We start from the raw sequence: 7,374 nt of genomic DNA, 5'->3' as shown, positions 1-7,374 counted from the left end.
CATGAATTCGTGATGTAGATCTATCATAGTCTTGCTTGCAGAGTCTTAAAGCTTCTGTGGTGGAGTCTAAATTCATGGGAGTACCAAATTCTTCATGTTCAAATTGTGGTGAATGGTACATGTGTGCATGGTCATTAGGGTTTACAAAATATTGATCGCAACCCTCAAAGGATTGATTATGGTCCCAATGACTACCATTCTCATAATTTATGGGCATTTCATACCTTGGATTTTCTCTAGATTGCCTAAAATTATGCAAAATATGACAATTCTCAACAGGGTGGTCTAAACTACCACATGCGGGACATGCATAGATTTCAGGTTGCCTAAGAAAATTAGATGTGACAGATTCCTCATGTGATTGCATTTCTAAAGCTGTGATTCGAGCTTCTATTTGATCCATAAGTGATGATTGTGTGAGTGAGGCTCTAACATAATGTTCATTTTCACGTTGCGATGAATGATGCATGTATGAATAGTCATTAGGGTTCATGTATTGCGGCTCGGGACTTTGAAAATGTCCATAATAATTCCTATGACTATTGACATCATGGTCTGTGGAAGGTTCATAACGTGAAGTTTGTCCATATGCAAGTTCTCTAAGGGATTTGTTGTACTCCCCAACTGTAGAAAAAGATCTATTCATGATTGGCTCAAAAGCTAAGTAAAGAATGTACAAAGCTCATAATTTGGTTTTTAAAGGGTTTGGATTTTTGGGAAAAATTTGGTTTTGGTGGGATAAAAGAAAAAAAAATTTGGTTGTTAATGTGGGAGCAAAATAAAATTTGGTTTTAAAATTTGGGAGCAAGTAAAAATTTTGGTTTTTGAATGGGAGAGAAAATATTTATTTATTTATTTTAAAAGAAAATAAAATTTGGTTTTTGAATGGGAGCAAGCCCACTGTTGGTTTTGTGTTTGCTTTGGCTCAGCTGGTTTGAAAACGTTTGGTGAAACTGAGTCCAAAATCTCGGCCTAGAATTTGGGTACTCGGCCCACTAACGAGTTAACCTAGCGTGATCGGTTACAAGCTCAGCTGGGTTTAAAAACCCAGAATACAAAATACCAGTCCAAATTAAACAAGCTCACAAAAATTAAATACAGGCCCACAAATTAAACAAACAAGCCCACAAAAATTAATTACAAACCCAACAGAAAATAAAAAGCCCAAAAATTGGCTTTAATATTACAAGCCCACAATTAAAAATTGGAAGCCCACAATTCGGGTTCTCTAAAATGGGTTACCTTTTAAGCACAGCCCAGCTGCTCTGATATTGTTGCAAAAACCCAGTTGGGCTTTGGTTCTTTTCCTTGGTGGCGTCCCAGCAGAGGAAAAACAGGTTCAGAACAGCAGGTCCAACAGCAAATGAAGTGAAGCAGATGCAGATGCAAATGCTATGAAATGAAATACAAAATAGCTAAAGAAAAACACAAGAAAAACACAGCACCAATCCCCGGCAGCGGCGCCAAAAACTTGGTAGGCTTCTAAAAGGTCCTAAAAATTATCCCCGGCCAAAAACTTGGTGGGCCCGGAGATATGTATGAAAATTAAGCGCAATGAAACGCGGGCCTACAGTAATACCGCAAGTGCACGGTCGTCAGTTGTAGCTCGTGCAAGTACGGGTCGATCCACAGAGATCGGGTGTGTTTTGTAGTGTTTAGCTATTTGGGCTCTAAATTGCTATTGTTGGGCTTTGATTATCCTTTGAGTAAATTAGGTCTAATGGGTTTGTTTTTAACAATGAAATGAACTGAGCTTGGGCTCAGTTGGTCTTGAAGTGCACTAGGCTTTGGACTAACAGTGAACTGAACTTGGGCTCAACAGTTCACTTGTGAATTGGGCTCAGTGTCTTTTGATGTGAACTGGGCTTTGGATTCAGTCAAGGATCTGGGCCTTTGGGCCTTTGAGGAACTGAACTTCAGTTTTGATTTAGCTAGGCCTTTGGGCTTACCTTAACCTAAACTGTGGTTGGGCCTTAATAGTTCACTTGTGAACTGGGCTTGGTAGTGAACTGAGAACTAGGCCTTTAACTGGACTGAACTTGAGCTTTGAAGGCTGGGCTTTGGAGAGGAAACAGCAGCAGCAGAGCAAAGAAAGCAGCAGCAGTGGCAATATTGCACAGCAGCACAAGGCCAAGAAAACAGCAGAACAAGCCAAGGGGAAGAAAAACAGCAGCAGCAACAGGGTTGCAGCAGCAGCACTGCAGTGAAGAAAACAGTGGGAAAACAAGGCAATAAAGCAAAGGCAATGCAGTAAACAACAACAATGGAAATACTAGACAGCAAAGAAAGATGACAATGAAAAAAACAGTGTGAACAAGATAAATGAACCAAGGCCTAAGGCCAAGGGCAGGGATGTGGAGAAGAAGTAACAAAGCAAAGCTAAGGCATTCATCTAGAGTGGGAAGAGAACTAGCTTGCTCATTGTCACTAGTGAGCACTAGTTTCTCCCCACTACTCAATCAAAACAGTGCACTGAAAGCTCTAACCTAGCATATCATCACTTCTTGACAGTGAATTGAAACAACAAATGAAGAATGAAGGAACACACATCACAAGAACATGAAACAACTGAAATTAAACCTTAACAGACATCACAAGGAACAAGCATCACAACTGAAATTAAACCTTAACAGAACAAACATCACAACTGAAATGAAGGAACAAACATCACAAGGAACAAAACAGGATATTAAAACAGGGAAATTAAAACATGGAAAGAAACTAAAATTGAACAGAAATGAACATGAACAGAAATGAAATTGAAATTGAAATAAAATTGAACTAAAATTAACAGAACTAAGTTCTGGACACTGGCTAGTCCAGCATGCCCTCTCACACACACCCACAGTCCCAATTTATACCCAATTACATCATTAGGGTTTACACCCTTTTCACCCAAAAATCCCCAAATTGAAAACAGTACAATTAGGGTTTGGTTTTACCTAATTCACCTAATTCAATCATACCCATATCCCTACTCTAGCTTCCCTATGCTCTCCCTAACAGAAATTAGGGTTTTCTATAAAAATCCCAAATATTGAGAAATTAGGGTTTCGTAAAATCTTACTTTGATGGCGCAATTTCTTCAATCAATCGCTGACCCATCCTTCCTCTGACTTCACTGCTCCTTCCCATGCCTTTTCTAGCTTCGATTGATAACATGCAATCATTCTCATCAATTCCACACGTCACTGAAATCGTGTGATGTTGATGAAGTTGATTGAAAGTTACCATGTGCGGTAGGTGGTGTGGTTGTGGCAGAGTTGGTGGTGGCGGACATGGTGGTACGGTGGAGCGGCAGTGGAGTTGGTGGTTGAGCGGCAGGTGAAGAAGGTGGTTCTGCAGAGGGAGGTGATGAAGGAGAGGTCGATATGGGTTAGGGTAGGGGCTGTTTGTTTGAGGTCTAGGGTGTTCTGCACTTGGGTGTGAGGCGAGTTCATCGATTTTTGATGTTCAGCGAGACTAAGCCGTGAGATGTGGAGCTGGTAGGTAGATCGGACGGTGATGCGGAGGCAAGCGAGGAGCGACCGTCGGATGAAGTGATACAACGAAACGAACGGTGCTAGATTAGGTTAGGTGCTGTAGTGTAAGGCGGAGATATCAAACTTTGATGAACAGCAAGGGAGCAACCGTTGGATTCAACTACCATCTAATCTGAAGGCTTGGAATTTCGGCGCTGTGGTGCTTGGCAGAGACTTCAGATTTTGATGCTCTATGAAGGAGCGACCGTCGGATGCTTCTGAGAACTGATCTGATGGCTGAGAACGGAGGCGTTTTTGTGTGTAGAAAATGAGGTTGTGCGCACCATTCTTCGCGGCTTCCTTGCGTGATTTCTCCCGGCTTTTCACTACTTTTCTGCTCTTTTCCGCTCCGCAAGTCATCCAGACTTTATTTATTACCTAAAAATGCAAAATTAAGTAAGAAAAATATTTATTCTTGAAAACAATGAAAATACAGAATATGGGATAAAATGTAGAATTAATGCGCAAAGGATGAGTTAAATGCCAACAAAAAGGGATAAATATATACAATATTTGGCACTCATCAAATACCCCCAAACCTGAATTTTACTTGTCCTCAAGTAAAAACAAACTAAGGAAATCCTACCTATACCACTGTCGCTGGTCTCTCGAATGCATTTAGCGTATGCACTAAGCCTTTTAAACCACTAAGTGTCCCTAGTGGACGAGTTGAAGTCTCGTGAAGGTTTACCAGAGGTGTGCCTACAAAACCTAAGGACAAAATATAAGCTCATATTCCATCAAATGTGACATGTGCAAAACAGTTTAAGCTCACAGCAAAATGGAGATGTCAATCTAGCTATCGAAGGCACAATCCTAGCACTGATAACAAAAAAAAGACATGTGATAAGAGTGTAAAGTGTATCTACACATGTGTAAAGAAAGATCTGAAGTTATGACTACTAATCACCAAGAGATAGTTTCTCAGGCTAAGAACCGAGGTCGAAATCTAGCTAGCTGTCCGGACTTTACGAGAATTGTGAATGAGTTGGAGGTATTTCACAATTACTCGCGTTGTACATCAATGGCATACACCCTCCTTGCTTATTACAAAAAACAACAAAATGACTATTTACATGACTCTTATTTACATTGACAATTCTCTTTTTATTTTTGGAACAAGAGATGATGGAATTGATAAATACTTGATTTTTTTGTATTTTTCTGATATATATATACAAAAAGAAACAAAAATTGCATGACACTTTGCAAGAGGTAGCCCTTTTTGATGCACCCAGTTAAATTCGATGGTTGTCTTTCTTAATGTAACCTCCACCTTCTATCCCAACCAACCAAAGAACAAGCTAGTCAAGTTTCGTTCAGTATTCTAAAGTGATTGGCAATCGTAACTTCCTATCAAACACCTTGAAGATCGAGGCCATACATGTATTGGGAGATCGTGCGCGTGCAAATTTCTTATCACTATGTGAATTGTGCTAGAATCAGGGTGCCTAAATATCTAGACTAAGACTCCTAATAAAAATACATATTTGCACAAGAGTCAACATTTCAAGGTAAATGAGCTCCATTTTTATGATTTTTGATTTTTTAATTTTTTTGAATTTTTCAATTTTTTTCAAAAGAAGGAGTTCGTTTTCAATTATGGCAAATTATCATAGTATCTACTCTATACCCCCAAACCTAAACTAAACATTGTCCTCAATGTTTCAAAATATGGAAAGAATTAAAATGCAACATATGGAAAGGGACATGCTGAGTAGAGTAAAAGGAGAGAGAATACCCGATTTCGGCGAAAGCAGAATTAAAACTCCGTTATTCAAGGCAAAAATCCAACATATTTCAGCCGAGATCATATTGGATTAGAAAAATATATACAAAAGGAACAAAAGGGTTTTTAAGAAATTTTATCTACTGGATTATATACAAAAAATTCACCATACACCAAAAGTCTAAAGAGTTGAGGATCAACCCAAAAGAAAAAGTGTAGAGATTTCAACAGCTTCACACAATAATGATAGGAAAGAAACGCAAGTGAAACTGTGAAACAAAATGAGCTACCCCCAAACCTGGATTTTACAGAAGATATAATTTTGAAAACAAAATCGCGCAGTTTTGGGGGTTCATCATGTACAAGGTCTAGCTCGAAATGAACTGTGCTAGGGACGGGCAAACATGCTAATTCCAACTGTGGTTCCTCAAAGATATTATACTTAGAAGCAAAATAGTCCAAAAGGACTTGGGAATCATACAGTTCCAATCCTAGATTAGGAATTTTCAGAAAAATTGGTTTTACAATATTGGTACAAACCAAATCTAGGTTGGGTGGAAGGCCAACAGATTGTGACTTAGGTAGAAGAATAGGTGCATCATTATTAATCAAATCAAAATCTCCTAAATCATCTACACATGTCACATCATGCTCACAATCATCAATCAGTTTAGCAAGATCACAATCAGAGTCATCAACATCTTCAAAAAATTTATTCTCATGCATTGGCAAATCAGGAGAAATATCACAATGTGACCTAGGTAGAGAATCAGACACATCAAATATATTTTCATGCATATTGGTGTCTACAGAAGATTCAACTATTCCTATGTCATGCTCATCTTCACAGAATAATTGTACGAATCCCATGTCAATATCAAAATCATATGAATTACAATGAGTATTAGAAAAAACAGCATTCATGAAGGTCGAGGGCGAGAAGCCATATGTTATTGAACCAACAGGTTCCACAATATTTTCATGTTCTTCTAACATATCATCATAATCATCATAATCATCATCATGGTAGCATGCATATTGGTCCTCATTAACAGTGGTGGTGTCATTAGTCGATTCATGTTCCTCTAAATTAGGTTCATATTCAACATTATTTACATGAATGGGACTAGACACTTCATTAGGGACAACATACATTTCCTCATGAATTTCCTCCTTTTGTAGGTGAAGCAAAATCTGATCTAAATGTGCATGAATTCGTGATGTAGATCTATCATAGTCTTGCTTGCAGAGTCTTAAAGCTTCTGTGGTGGAGTCTAAATTCATGGGAGTACAAAATTCTTCATGTTCAAATTGTGGTGAATGGTACATGTGTGCATGGTCATTAGGGTTTACAAAATATTGATCGCAACCCTCAAAGGATTGATTATGGTCCCAATGACTACCATTCTCACAATTTATGGGCATTTCATACATTGGATTTTCTCTAGATTGCCTAAAATTATGCAAAATATGACAATGCTCAACAGGGTGGTCTAAACTACCACATGCGGGACATGCATAGATTTCAGGTTGCCTAAGAAAATTAGATGTGAAAGATTCCTCATGTGATTGCATTTCTAAAGCTGTGATTCGAGCTTCTATTTGATCCATAAGTAATGATTGTGTGAGTGAGGCACTAGCAAAATGTTCATTTTCACGTTGCGATGAATGATGCATGTATGAATAGTCATTAGGGTGCATGTATTGCGGCTCGGGACTTTGAAAATGTCCATAATAATTCCTATGACTATTGACATCATGGTCCGTGGAAGGTTCATAACGTGACACATTCCCATAAGCAAGTTCTCTAAGAGTTTTATTTCCATCCCCAGGAGCAGACCAAAATCCAGACATGATTGGCTCAAAAGCTAAGTAAAGAATGTACAAAGCTCGGAATTTGGTTTTTTAAAGGGTTTGGATTTTTGGGAAAAATTTGGTTTTGGTGGGAGACATTTGAAAATTTGGTTTTGAAATGGGAGTAAAATAAAACTTTTGGTTTAAAATGGGATAACGAAGAAAAAATTTGGTTTAAAATGGGAGCAAGTAAAAATTTGGTTTTAAAATTGGGAGCAAAAGAAAATTTTGGTTTTTTTTTTTTTTTTTTTTTTTTTTTTTTTTTTTTTA

The sequence above is a fragment of the Papaver somniferum genome, chromosome 10 (genome assembly GCF_003573695.1).
Source record: "Papaver somniferum cultivar HN1 chromosome 10, ASM357369v1, whole genome shotgun sequence".
Taxonomy (NCBI): Eukaryota; Viridiplantae; Streptophyta; class Magnoliopsida; order Ranunculales; family Papaveraceae; genus Papaver; species Papaver somniferum.
Note: the sequence above shows the minus strand (reverse complement) of the source record.